This window comes from Hyla sarda, unplaced genomic scaffold (genome assembly GCF_029499605.1).
Source record: "Hyla sarda isolate aHylSar1 unplaced genomic scaffold, aHylSar1.hap1 scaffold_1575, whole genome shotgun sequence".
Taxonomy (NCBI): domain Eukaryota; kingdom Metazoa; phylum Chordata; class Amphibia; order Anura; family Hylidae; genus Hyla; species Hyla sarda.
This window is the reverse complement of record NW_026608212.1, coordinates 47608-61830: the sequence shown is the minus strand read 5'-3', so window position 1 is coordinate 61830 and position 14223 is coordinate 47608. Positions and strand designations below refer to the sequence as shown.

The 14223-nt window shown below is 46.1% G+C and overlaps 7 non-coding genes across 7 annotated transcripts; all 7 read left to right on the top strand.

Annotated features, from left to right (window-relative positions):
- Nucleotides 1-143: 143 nt before the first annotated feature.
- Nucleotides 144-334, top strand: LOC130310595 (U2 spliceosomal RNA). The gene has a single exon (XR_008859105.1). It is a non-coding gene; the product is annotated as a U2 spliceosomal RNA (small nuclear RNA).
- Nucleotides 335-2422: 2088 nt separating this feature from the next.
- Nucleotides 2423-2613, top strand: LOC130310587 (U2 spliceosomal RNA). Its single transcript, XR_008859098.1, has one exon. It is a non-coding gene; the product is annotated as a U2 spliceosomal RNA (small nuclear RNA).
- A 2086-nt stretch (nucleotides 2614-4699) lies between these two features.
- Nucleotides 4700-4890, top strand: LOC130310586 (U2 spliceosomal RNA). The gene has a single exon (XR_008859097.1). It is a non-coding gene; the product is annotated as a U2 spliceosomal RNA (small nuclear RNA).
- A 2086-nt stretch (nucleotides 4891-6976) lies between these two features.
- LOC130310585 (U2 spliceosomal RNA) lies at nucleotides 6977-7167 on the top strand. Its single transcript, XR_008859096.1, has one exon. It is a non-coding gene; the product is annotated as a U2 spliceosomal RNA (small nuclear RNA).
- A 2110-nt stretch (nucleotides 7168-9277) lies between these two features.
- Nucleotides 9278-9467, top strand: LOC130310596 (U2 spliceosomal RNA). Its single transcript, XR_008859106.1, has one exon. It is a non-coding gene; the product is annotated as a U2 spliceosomal RNA (small nuclear RNA).
- A 2092-nt stretch (nucleotides 9468-11559) lies between these two features.
- Nucleotides 11560-11750, top strand: LOC130310584 (U2 spliceosomal RNA). The gene has a single exon (XR_008859094.1). It is a non-coding gene; the product is annotated as a U2 spliceosomal RNA (small nuclear RNA).
- Nucleotides 11751-13837: 2087 nt separating this feature from the next.
- On the top strand, nucleotides 13838-14028 carry LOC130310583 (U2 spliceosomal RNA). The gene has a single exon (XR_008859093.1). It is a non-coding gene; the product is annotated as a U2 spliceosomal RNA (small nuclear RNA).
- Nucleotides 14029-14223: the final 195 nt, after the last annotated feature.

Sequence of the window (14223 nt, the reverse complement as noted above, 5' to 3'; positions counted from 1 at the left end):
GGTTTAGGTTCTGCTGTGTGTACTGGTGGTTGACTGCCCCCCAGCCCAGAGTGTGCATGGAAAATTGTCTGGCAGCCTCCCTGACAGCAAGCAGTGATAGTGCCCATGAAGGGCACCTTGTTGGGCCCGCCCCTTTCACGGTTATCGCTTCTCGGCCTTTTGGCTAAGATCAAGTGTAGTATCTGTTCTTATCAGTTTAATATCTGATACGTCCCCTATCTGGGGACCATATATTAAATGGATTTTTGAGAACGGGGGCCGATTTCGAAGCTTGCTTCCGTTGCCCTATGCATTGACCCGATATGGCAGTATCTTCGGGTACAGTGCACCACCCCCTTACAGGGTTAAAAAGAAAGATTCCTACTTTCATTGCTACCTGCTTGCTGGCTAGCCAGCTAGCCAGCCCTGTGGGCCTTGCTGCTGCTGCAGCCAAAAAACAAAAGGTGGTGCTGCTGCTGCTTCTGCTGCTTCTGCTTCTGCTTGTGTCTGGCCGCTGTTGGAGCATCCAGGCACAGGACTTCTGCTGCTGCTGACTAAATGGCCTCCTTAATTGGATCATTTGAGTAGCCAGCACACCTTTGCAGGTAGGGCATGACATGATAGGCAGCTGCCTTGATAGCGGGTGGGTGCTGAATGTTCCTAATTGACAAAATAAGATTAATGCTTATGAAGAAATATAAAATCTCATCCCTTCCCCAATATCGCGCCACACCCCTACCCCTTAATTCCCTGGTTGAACTTGATGGACATATGTCTTTTTTCGACCGTACTAACTATGTAACTATGTAACATAACATGGGGGGGGGGGGGGGTCTCCTGGCTGTTCACACAGGTGTGTCATTGCTGTACATTGACCATGCATTGCTTCTGTGGTATTGCAAAGGCAAAGACAAATGCTTCCAGCCATCCATTGCACTAATGGATTGGTCATCAGCTGGCTGTCTATGTCCCGCATCAATATAGACCAAAGTACAGAGGGTTAGGCTATGCTATTGTGCACCTACCTGATGCATCAGAAGGTGCGAGGCCCTTGCTAAATTCTGTGCACAGACTTTGAGATCTATACTTTAGACTGTATCTAAACCTGCTCCAACATGGACTGACATTCTGGCCTACTTTCAGCCGATGCGACTTGTCTGTCGCTGAACAGTCGCTTTTTATGTATTCAGCACCTATGTATAATGTTGTAAAAATGCTCTAGAAGCTAAAGTCGCAGAAATGTCACACATATTTGGCCTGCAACTTTCTGTGCGACAAATTCAGACAGGAAAAATCAGTATAAATCCTTAGAAAATTATCCCCCAGTGTCTCCATCTGCTGGCGGTATTGAATAAGCATTGCTGCACTGATGGGGTATGCATTAGACGAAAAAAAAGAAGAAAAAGAAGAATAATACGCCCAGAAAAGAGGCGAAAAGGAGAAAAACGTAAAAAAACGTGAAAAAAAAGTAAGAGGAAGAGAAGGGAAAAAAAGGTGGAAATGGGTTTAAAAGTGATTTCGGCGGAGAAATATATATATATATATATATATATATATATATATATATATACGCGCACACACACACATATATATAAACGTATTCTCCGTTGAGATATTGCAGCCGCTGCTGTGTCCAGGCCCAGGAGCCTTAGCACTGTGCTGTGATGTCACTCAATACCACTGACATCACTAGGTGTAAACAACATCTCTCCTTTGCTGTGTATGTGACTATGGAGCTGTTTGGTGATGTCGTCTATTATGGCCTTCATAGAAGCAACAGGAGATTGTTGCATCCATCTAGAACCCTCAGAACTACAGTGCTATGATGTCACTCACTTCCACAGGCCTTGCAGAGTGTAAACAACAACAACCCAGCTTTGTTGTGTATGTAACCATAGGGATTTGTGATGTCACCTAGAACCTTCACAGCAGCGACAGCTTTATGAGGAGCATCAGCACTGCTCTGCCTGAGCAGAACCATCACCGCCATAGGTTGTCAAATAACCCGGATTTAACCCACACAGGTAAGTCCAATGGGGTGCAGGCATGTCCTCTATGCTTACAGCTTCCCGTGGGTGTTGGTTTGATACCGTTTGGGGACAGCCAAGGAGGCATCTGCAGGCAACAAAGGTAGGTGTGTGCTTGTGTGTGTGTTTCCTATGCAGATCCTAAGCCCAGTGTCACATGCAAGTAGGAGGAGTAAGAAGGGTTCCTGGCAAATCCGGGTTATGGATTGCATTTAAAAAGGCCCCGTGGGAGTGCAATGGGCCCCTGTCTTGCTGCTTAGCAATAATGGTATGGGTTTAGGTTCTGCTGTGTGTACTGGTGGTTGACTGCCCCCCAGCCCAGAGTGTGCATGGAAAATTGTCTGGCAGCCTCCCTGACAGCAAGCAGTGATAGTGCCCATGAAGGGCACCTTGTTGGGCCCGCCCCTTTCACGGTTATCGCTTCTCGGCCTTTTGGCTAAGATCAAGTGTAGTATCTGTTCTTATCAGTTTAATATCTGATACGTCCCCTATCTGGGGACCATATATTAAATGGATTTTTGAGAACGGGGGCCGATTTCGAAGCTTGCTTCCGTCGCCCTATGCATTGACCCGATATGGCAGTATCTTCGGGTACAGTGCACCACCCCCTTACAGGGTTAAAAAGAAAGATTCCTACTTTCATTGCTACCTGCTTGCTGGCTAGCCAGCTAGCCAGCCCTGTGGGCCTTGCTGCTGCTGCAGCCAAAAAACAAAAGGTGGTGCTGCTGCTGCTTCTGCTGCTTCTGCTTCTGCTTGTGTCTGGCCGCTGTTGGAGCGTCCAGGCACAGGACTTCTGCTGCTGCTGACTAAATGGCCTCCTTAATTGGATCATTTGAGTAGCCAGCACACCTGTGCAGGTAGGGCATGACATGATAGGCAGCTGCCTTGATAGCGGGTGGGTGCTGAATGTTCCTAATTGACAAAATAAGATTAATGCTTATGAAGAAATATAAAATCTCATCCCTTCCCCAATATCGCGCCACACCCCTACCCCTTAATTCCCTGGTTGAACTTGATGGACATATGTCTTTTTTCGACCGTACTAACTATGTAACTATGTAACATAACATGGGGGGGTCTCCTGGCTGTTCACACAGGTGTGTCATTGCTGTACATTGACCATGCATTGCTTCTGTGGTATTGCAAAGGCAAAGACAAATGCTTCCAGCCATCCATTGCACTAATGGATTGGTCATCAGCTGGCTGTCTATGTCCCGCATCAATATAGACCAAAGTACAGAGGGTTAGGCTATGCTATTGTGCACCTACCTGATGCATCAGAAGGTGCGAGGCCCTTGCTAAATTCTGTGCACAGACTTTGAGATCTATACTTTAGACTGTATCTAAACCTGCTCCAACATGGACTGACATTCTGGCCTACTTTCAGCCGATGCGACTTGTCTGTCGCTGAACAGTCGCTTTTTATGTATTCAGCACCTATGTATAATGTTGTAAAAATGCTCTAGAAGCTAAAGTCGCAGAAATGTCACACATATTTGGCCTGCAACTTTCTGTGCGACAAATTCAGACAGGAAAAATCAGTATAAATCCTTAGAAAATTATCCCCCAGTGTCTCCATCTGCTGGCGGTATTGAATAAGCATTGCTGCACTGATGGGGTATGCATTAGACGAAAAAAAAGAAGAAAAAGAAGAATAATACGCCCAGAAAAGAGGCGAAAAGGAGAAAAACGTAAAAAAACGTGAAAAAAAAGTAAGAGGAAGAGAAGGGAAAAAAAGGTGGAAATGGGTTTAAAAGTGATTTCGGCGGAGAAATATATATATATATATATATATATATATATATATATATATATATATACGCGCACACACACACATATATATAAACGTATTCTCCGTTGAGATATTGCAGCCGCTGCTGTGTCCAGGCCCAGGAGCCTTAGCACTGTGCTGTGATGTCACTCAATACCACTGACATCACTAGGTGTAAACAACATCTCTCCTTTGCTGTGTATGTGACTATGGAGCTGTTTGGTGATGTCGTCTATTATGGCCTTCATAGAAGCAACAGGAGATTGTTGCATCCATCTAGAACCCTCAGAACTACAGTGCTATGATGTCACTCACTTCCACAGGCCTTGCAGAGTGTAAACAACAACAACCCAGCTTTGTTGTGTATGTAACCATAGGGATTTGTGATGTCACCTAGAACCTTCACAGCAGCGACAGCTTTATGAGGAGCATCAGCACTGCTCTGCCTGAGCAGAACCATCACCGCCATAGGTTGTCAAATAACCCGGATTTAACCCACACAGGTAAGTCCAATGGGGTGCAGGCATGTCCTCTATGCTTACAGCTTCCCGTGGGTGTTGGTTTGATACCGTTTGGGGACAGCCAAGGAGGCATCTGCAGGCAACAAAGGTAGGTGTGTGCTTGTGTGTGTGTTTCCTATGCAGATCCTAAGCCCAGTGTCACATGCAAGTAGGAGGAGTAAGAAGGGTTCCTGGCAAATCCGGGTTATGGATTGCATTTAAAAAGGCCCCGTGGGAGTGCAATGGGCCCCTGTCTTGCTGCTTAGCAATAATGGTATGGGTTTAGGTTCTGCTGTGTGTACTGGTGGTTGACTGCCCCCCAGCCCAGAGTGTGCATGGAAAATTGTCTGGCAGCCTCCCTGACAGCAAGCAGTGATAGTGCCCATGAAGGGCACCTTGTTGGGCCCGCCCCTTTCACGGTTATCGCTTCTCGGCCTTTTGGCTAAGATCAAGTGTAGTATCTGTTCTTATCAGTTTAATATCTGATACGTCCCCTATCTGGGGACCATATATTAAATGGATTTTTGAGAACGGGGGCCGATTTCGAAGCTTGCTTCCGTCGCCCTATGCATTGACCCGATATGGCAGTATCTTCGGGTACAGTGCACCACCCCCTTACAGGGTTAAAAAGAAAGATTCCTACTTTCATTGCTACCTGCTTGCTGGCTAGCCAGCTAGCCAGCCCTGTGGGCCTTGCTGCTGCTGCAGCCAAAAAACAAAAGGTGGTGCTGCTGCTGCTTCTGCTGCTTCTGCTTCTGCTTGTGTCTGGCCGCTGTTGGAGCGTCCAGGCACAGGACTTCTGCTGCTGCTGACTAAATGGCCTCCTTAATTGGATCATTTGAGTAGCCAGCACACCTGTGCAGGTAGGGCATGACATGATAGGCAGCTGCCTTGATAGCGGGTGGGTGCTGAATGTTCCTAATTGACAAAATAAGATTAATGCTTATGAAGAAATATAAAATCTCATCCCTTCCCCAATATCGCGCCACACCCCTACCCCTTAATTCCCTGGTTGAACTTGATGGACATATGTCTTTTTTCGACCGTACTAACTATGTAACTATGTAACATAACATGGGGGGGGTCTCCTGGCTGTTCACACAGGTGTGTCATTGCTGTACATTGACCATGCATTGCTTCTGTGGTATTGCAAAGGCAAAGACAAATGCTTCCAGCCATCCATTGCACTAATGGATTGGTCATCAGCTGGCTGTCTATGTCCCGCATCAATATAGACCAAAGTACAGAGGGTTAGGCTATGCTATTGTGCACCTACCTGATGCATCAGAAGGTGCGAGGCCCTTGCTAAATTCTGTGCACAGACTTTGAGATCTATACTTTAGACTGTATCTAAACCTGCTCCAACATGGACTGACATTCTGGCCTACTTTCAGCCGATGCGACTTGTCTGTCGCTGAACAGTCGCTTTTTATGTATTCAGCACCTATGTATAATGTTGTAAAAATGCTCTAGAAGCTAAAGTCGCAGAAATGTCACACATATTTGGCCTGCAACTTTCTGTGCGACAAATTCAGACAGGAAAAATCAGTATAAATCCTTAGAAAATTATCCCCCAGTGTCTCCATCTGCTGGCGGTATTGAATAAGCATTGCTGCACTGATGGGGTATGCATTAGACGAAAAAAAAGAAGAAAAAGAAGAATAATACGCCCAGAAAAGAGGCGAAAAGGAGAAAAATGTAAAAAAACGTGAAAAAAAAGTAAGAGGAAGAGAAGGGAAAAAAAGGTGGAAATGGGTTTAAAAGTGATTTCGGCGGAGAATATATATATATATATATATATATATATATATATATATATATATATACGCGCACACACACACATATATATAAACGTATTCTCCGTTGAGATATTGCAGCCGCTGCTGTGTCCAGGCCCAGGAGCCTTAGCACTGTGCTGTGATGTCACTCAATACCACTGACATCACTAGGTGTAAACAACATCTCTCCTTTGCTGTGTATGTGACTATGGAGCTGTTTGGTGATGTCGTCTATTATGGCCTTCATAGAAGCAACAGGAGATTGTTGCATCCATCTAGAACCCTCAGAACTACAGTGCTATGATGTCACTCACTTCCACAGGCCTTGCAGAGTGTAAACAACAACAACCCAGCTTTGTTGTGTATGTAACCATAGGGATTTGTGATGTCACCTAGAACCTTCACAGCAGCGACAGCTTTATGAGGAGCATCAGCACTGCTCTGCCTGAGCAGAACCATCACCGCCATAGGTTGTCAAATAACCCGGATTTAACCCACACAGGTAAGTCCAATGGGGTGCAGGCATGTCCTCTATGCTTACAGCTTCCCGTGGGTGTTGGTTTGATACCGTTTGGGGACAGCCAAGGAGGCATCTGCAGGCAACAAAGGTAGGTGTGTGCTTGTGTGTGTGTTTCCTATGCAGATCCTAAGCCCAGTGTCACATGCAAGTAGGAGGAGTAAGAAGGGTTCCTGGCAAATCCGGGTTATGGATTGCATTTAAAAAGGCCCCGTGGGAGTGCAATGGGCCCCTGTCTTGCTGCTTAGCAATAATGGTATGGGTTTAGGTTCTGCTGTGTGTACTGGTGGTTGACTGCCCCCCAGCCCAGAGTGTGCATGGAAAATTGTCTGGCAGCCTCCCTGACAGCAAGCAGTGATAGTGCCCATGAAGGGCACCTTGTTGGGCCCGCCCCTTTCACGGTTATCGCTTCTCGGCCTTTTGGCTAAGATCAAGTGTAGTATCTGTTCTTATCAGTTTAATATCTGATACGTCCCCTATCTGGGGACCATATATTAAATGGATTTTTGAGAACGGGGGCCGATTTCGAAGCTTGCTTCCGTCGCCCTATGCATTGACCCGATATGGCAGTATCTTCGGGTACAGTGCACCACCCCCTTACAGGGTTAAAAAGAAAGATTCCTACTTTCATTGCTACCTGCTTGCTGGCTAGCCAGCTAGCCAGCCCTGTGGGCCTTGCTGCTGCTGCAGCCAAAAAACAAAAGGTGGTGCTGCTGCTGCTTCTGCTGCTTCTGCTTCTGCTTGTGTCTGGCCGCTGTTGGAGCGTCCAGGCACAGGACTTCTGCTGCTGCTGACTAAATGGCCTCCTTAATTGGATCATTTGAGTAGCCAGCACACCTGTGCAGGTAGGGCATGACATGATAGGCAGCTGCCTTGATAGCGGGTGGGTGCTGAATGTTCCTAATTGACAAAATAAGATTAATGCTTATGAAGAAATATAAAATCTCATCCCTTCCCCAATATCGCGCCACACCCCTACCCCTTAATTCCCTGGTTGAACTTGATGGACATATGTCTTTTTTCGACCGTACTAACTATGTAACTATGTAACATAACATGGGGGGGGGGGGGGGTCTCCTGGCTGTTCACACAGGTGTGTCATTGCTGTACATTGACCATGCATTGCTTCTGTGGTATTGCAAAGGCAAAGACAAATGCTTCCAGCCATCCATTGCACTAATGGATTGGTCATCAGCTGGCTGTCTATGTCCCGCATCAATATAGACCAAAGTACAGAGGGTTAGGCTATGCTATTGTGCACCTACCTGATGCATCAGAAGGTGCGAGGCCCTTGCTAAATTCTGTGCACAGACTTTGAGATCTATACTTTAGACTGTATCTAAACCTGCTCCAACATGGACTGACATTCTGGCCTACTTTCAGCCGATGCGACTTGTCTGTCGCTGAACAGTCGCTTTTTATGTATTCAGCACCTATGTATAATGTTGTAAAAATGCTCTAGAAGCTAAAGTCGCAGAAATGTCACACATATTTGGCCTGCAACTTTCTGTGCGACAAATTCAGACAGGAAAAATCAGTATAAATCCTTAGAAAATTATCCCCCAGTGTCTCCATCTGCTGGCGGTATTGAATAAGCATTGCTGCACTGATGGGGTATGCATTAGACGAAAAAAAAGAAGAAAAAGAAGAATAATACGCCCAGAAAAGAGGCGAAAAGGAGAAAAACGTAAAAAAACGTGAAAAAAAAGTAAGAGGAAGAGAAGGGAAAAAAAGGTGGAAATGGGTTTAAAAGTGATTTCGGCGGAGAAATATATATATATATATATATATATATATATATATATATGTATATATATATATATATATATATACGCGCACACACACACATATATATAAACGTATTCTCCGTTGAGATATTGCAGCCGCTGCTGTGTCCAGGCCCAGGAGCCTTAGCACTGTGCTGTGATGTCACTCAATACCACTGACATCACTAGGTGTAAACAACATCTCTCCTTTGCTGTGTATGTGACTATGGAGCTGTTTGGTGATGTCGTCTATTATGGCCTTCATAGAAGCAACAGGAGATTGTTGCATCCATCTAGAACCCTCAGAACTACAGTGCTATGATGTCACTCACTTCCACAGGCCTTGCAGAGTGTAAACAACAACAACCCAGCTTTGTTGTGTATGTAACCATAGGGATTTGTGATGTCACCTAGAACCTTCACAGCAGCGACAGCTTTATGAGGAGCATCAGCACTGCTCTGCCTGAGCAGAACCATCACCGCCATAGGTTGTCAAATAACCCGGATTTAACCCACACAGGTAAGTCCAATGGGGTGCAGGCATGTCCTCTATGCTTACAGCTTCCCGTGGGTGTTGGTTTGATACCGTTTGGGGACAGCCAAGGAGGCATCTGCAGGCAACAAAGGTAGGTGTGTGCTTGTGTGTGTGTTTCCTATGCAGATCCTAAGCCCAGTGTCACATGCAAGTAGGAGGAGTAAGAAGGGTTCCTGGCAAATCCGGGTTATGGATTGCATTTAAAAAGGCCCCGTGGGAGTGCAATGGGCCCCTGTCTTGCTGCTTAGCAATAATGGTATGGGTTTAGGTTCTGCTGTGTGTACTGGTGGTTGACTGCCCCCCAGCCCAGAGTGTGCATGGAAAATTGTCTGGCAGCCTCCCTGACAGCAAGCAGTGATAGTGCCCATGAAGGGCACCTTGTTGGGCCCGCCCCTTTCACGGTTATCGCTTCTCGGCCTTTTGGCTAAGATCAAGTGTAGTATTGTTCTTATCAGTTTAATATCTGATATGTCCCCTATCTGGGGACCATATATTAAATGGATTTTTGAGAACGGGGGCCGATTTCGAAGCTTGCTTCCGTCGCCCTATGCATTGACCCGATATGGCAGTATCTTCGGGTACAGTGCACCACCCCCTTACAGGGTTAAAAAGAAAGATTCCTACTTTCATTGCTACCTGCTTGCTGGCTAGCCAGCTAGCCAGCCCTGTGGGCCTTGCTGCTGCTGCAGCCAAAAAACAAAAGGTGGTGCTGCTGCTGCTTCTGCTGCTTCTGCTTCTGCTTGTGTCTGGCCCCTGTTGGAGCGTCCAGGCACAGGACTTCTGCTGCTGCTGACTAAATGGCCTCCTTAATTGGATCATTTGAGTAGCCAGCACACCTGTGCAGGTAGGGCATGACATGATAGGCAGCTGCCTTGATAGCGGGTGGGTGCTGAATGTTCCTAATTGACAAAATAAGATTAATGCTTATGAAGAAATATAAAATCTCATCCCTTCCCCAATATCGCGCCACACCCCTACCCCTTAATTCCCTGGTTGAACTTGATGGACATATGTCTTTTTTCGACCGTACTAACTATGTAACTATGTAACATAACATGGGGGGGGGGGGGTCTCCTGGCTGTTCACACAGGTGTGTCATTGCTGTACATTGACCATGCATTGCTTCTGTGGTATTGCAAAGGCAAAGACAAATGCTTCCAGCCATCCATTGCACTAATGGATTGGTCATCAGCTGGCTGTCTATGTCCCGCATCAATATAGACCAAAGTACAGAGGGTTAGGCTATGCTATTGTGCACCTACCTGATGCATCAGAAGGTGCGAGGCCCTTGCTAAATTCTGTGCACAGACTTTGAGATCTATACTTTAGACTGTATCTAAACCTGCTCCAACATGGACTGACATTCTGGCCTACTTTCAGCCGATGCGACTTGTCTGTCGCTGAACAGTCGCTTTTTATGTATTCAGCACCTATGTATAATGTTGTAAAAATGCTCTAGAAGCTAAAGTCGCAGAAATGTCACACATATTTGGCCTGCAACTTTCTGTGCGACAAATTCAGACAGGAAAAATCAGTATAAATCCTTAGAAAATTATCCCCCAGTGTCTCCATCTGCTGGCGGTATTGAATAAGCATTGCTGCACTGATGGGGTATGCATTAGACGAAAAAAAAGAAGAAAAAGAAGAATAATACGCCCAGAAAAGAGGCGAAAAGGAGAAAAACGTAAAAAAACGTGAAAAAAAAGTAAGAGGAAGAGAAGGGAAAAAAAGGTGGAAATGGGTTTAAAAGTGATTTCGGCGGAGAAATATATATATATATATATATATATATATATATATATATATATATATACGCGCACACACACACATATATATAAACGTATTCTCCGTTGAGATATTGCAGCCGCTGCTGTGTCCAGGCCCAGGAGCCTTAGCACTGTGCTGTGATGTCACTCAATACCACTGACATCACTAGGTGTAAACAACATCTCTCCTTTGCTGTGTATGTGACTATGGAGCTGTTTGGTGATGTCGTCTATTATGGCCTTCATAGAAGCAACAGGAGATTGTTGCATCCATCTAGAACCCTCAGAACTACAGTGCTATGATGTCACTCACTTCCACAGGCCTTGCAGAGTGTAAACAACAACAACCCAGCTTTGTTGTGTATGTAACCATAGGGATTTGTGATGTCACCTAGAACCTTCACAGCAGCGACAGCTTTATGAGGAGCATCAGCACTGCTCTGCCTGAGCAGAACCATCACCGCCATAGGTTGTCAAATAACCCGGATTTAACCCACACAGGTAAGTCCAATGGGGTGCAGGCATGTCCTCTATGCTTACAGCTTCCCGTGGGTGTTGGTTTGATACCGTTTGGGGACAGCCAAGGAGGCATCTGCAGGCAACAAAGGTAGGTGTGTGCTTGTGTGTGTGTTTCCTATGCAGATCCTAAGCCCAGTGTCACATGCAAGTAGGAGGAGTAAGAAGGGTTCCTGGCAAATCCGGGTTATGGATTGCATTTAAAAAGGCCCCGTGGGAGTGCAATGGGCCCCTGTCTTGCTGCTTAGCAATAATGGTATGGGTTTAGGTTCTGCTGTGTGTACTGGTGGTTGACTGCCCCCCAGCCCAGAGTGTGCATGGAAAATTGTCTGGCAGCCTCCCTGACAGCAAGCAGTGATAGTGCCCATGAAGGGCACCTTGTTGGGCCCGCCCCTTTCACGGTTATCGCTTCTCGGCCTTTTGGCTAAGATCAAGTGTAGTATCTGTTCTTATCAGTTTAATATCTGATACGTCCCCTATCTGGGGACCATATATTAAATGGATTTTTGAGAACGGGGGCCGATTTCGAAGCTTGCTTCCGTCGCCCTATGCATTGACCCGATATGGCAGTATCTTCGGGTACAGTGCACCACCCCCTTACAGGGTTAAAAAGAAAGATTCCTACTTTCATTGCTACCTGCTTGCTGGCTAGCCAGCTAGCCAGCCCTGTGGGCCTTGCTGCTGCTGCAGCCAAAAAACAAAAGGTGGTGCTGCTGCTGCTTCTGCTGCTTCTGCTTCTGCTTCTGCTTGTGTCTGGCCGCTGTTGGAGCGTCCAGGCACAGGACTTCTGCTGCTGCTGACTAAATGGCCTCCTTAATTGGATCATTTGAGTAGCCAGCACACCTGTGCAGGTAGGGCATGACATGATAGGCAGCTGCCTTGATAGCGGGTGGGTGCTAAATGTTCCTAATTGACAAAATAAGATTAATGCTTATGAAGAAATATAAAATCTCATCCCTTCCCCAATATCGCGCCACACCCCTACCCCTTAATTCCCTGGTTGAACTTGATGGACATATGTCTTTTTTCGACCGTACTAACTATGTAACTATGTAACATAACATGGGGGGGGGGGGGGGGTCTCCTGGCTGTTCACACAGGTGTGTCATTGCTGTACATTGACCATGCATTGCTTCTGTGGTATTGCAAAGGCAAAGACAAATGCTTCCAGCCATCCATTGCACTAATGGATTGGTCATCAGCTGGCTGTCTATGTCCCGCATCAATATAGACCAAAGTACAGAGGGTTAGGCTATGCTATTGTGCACCTACCTGATGCATCAGAAGGTGCGAGGCCCTTGCTAAATTCTGTGCACAGACTTTGAGATCTATACTTTAGACTGTATCTAAACCTGCTCCAACATGGACTGACATTCTGGCCTACTTTCAGCCGATGCGACTTGTCTGTCGCTGAACAGTCGCTTTTTATGTATTCAGCACCTATGTATAATGTTGTAAAAATGCTCTAGAAGCTAAAGTCGCAGAAATGTCACACATATTTGGCCTGCAACTTTCTGTGCGACAAATTCAGACAGGAAAAATCAGTATAAATCCTTAGAAAATTATCCCCCAGTGTCTCCATCTGCTGGCGGTATTGAATAAGCATTGCTGCACTGATGGGGTATGCATTAGACGAAAAAAAAGAAGAAAAAGAAGAATAATACGCCCAGAAAAGAGGCGAAAAGGAGAAAAACTTAAAAAAACGTGAAAAAAAAGTAAGAGGAAGAGAAGGGAAAAAAAGGTGGAAATGGGTTTAAAAGTGATTTCGGCGGAGAAATATATATATATATATATATATATATATATATACGCGCACACACACACATATATATAAACGTATTCTCCATTGAGATATTGCAGCCGCTGCTGTGTCCAGGCCCAGGAGCCTTAGCACTGTGCTGTGATGTCACTCAATACCACTGACATCACTAGGTGTAAACAACATCTCTCCTTTGCTGTGTATGTTACTATGGAGCTGTTTGGTGATGTCGTCTATTATGGCCTTCATAGAAGCAACAGGAGATTGTTGCATCCATCTAGAACCCTCAGAACTACAGTGCTATGATGTCACTCACTTCCACAGGCCTTGCAGAGTGTAAACAACAACAACCCAGCTTTGTTGTGTATGTAACCATAGGGATTTGTGATGTCACCTAGAACCTTCACAGCAGCGACAGCTTTATGAGGAGCATCAGCACTGCTCTGCCTGAGCAGAACCATCACCGCCATAGGTTGTCAAATAACCCGGATTTAACCCACACAGGTAAGTCCAATGGGGTGCAGGCATGTCCTCTATGCTTACAGCTTCCCGTGGGTGTTGGTTTGATACCGTTTGGGGACAGCCAAGGAGGCATCTGCAGGCAACAAAGGTAGGTGTGTGCTTGTGTGTGTGTTTCCTATGCAGATCCTAAGCCCAGTGTCACATGCAAGTAGGAGGAGTAAGAAGGGTTCCTGGCAAATCCGGGTTATGGATTGCATTTAAAAAGGCCCCGTGGGAGTGCAATGGGCCCCTGTCTTGCTGCTTAGCAATAATGGTATGGGTTTAGGTTCTGCTGTGTGTACTGGTGGTTGACTGCCCCCCAGCCCAGAGTGTGCATGGAAAATTGTCTGGCAGCCTCCCTGACAGCAAGCAGTGATAGTGCCCATGAAGGGCACCTTGTTGGGCCCGCCCCTTTCACGGTTATCGCTTCTCGGCCTTTTGGCTAAGATCAAGTGTAGTATCTGTTCTTATCAGTTTAATATCTGATACGTCCCCTATCTGGGGACCATATATTAAATGGATTTTTGAGAACGGGGGCCGATTTCGAAGCTTGCTTCCGTCGCCCTATGCATTGACCCGATATGGCAGTATCTTCGGGTACAGTGCACCACCCCCTTACAGGGTTAAAAAGAAAGATTCCTACTTTCATTGCTACCTGCTTGCTGGCTAGCCAGCTAGCCAGCCCTGTGGGCCTTGCTGCTGCTGCAGCCAAAAAACAAAAGGTGGTGCTGCTGCTGCTTCTGCTGCTTCTGCTTCTGCTTGTGTCTGGCCGCTGTTGGAGCGTCCAGGCACAGGACTTCTGCTGCTG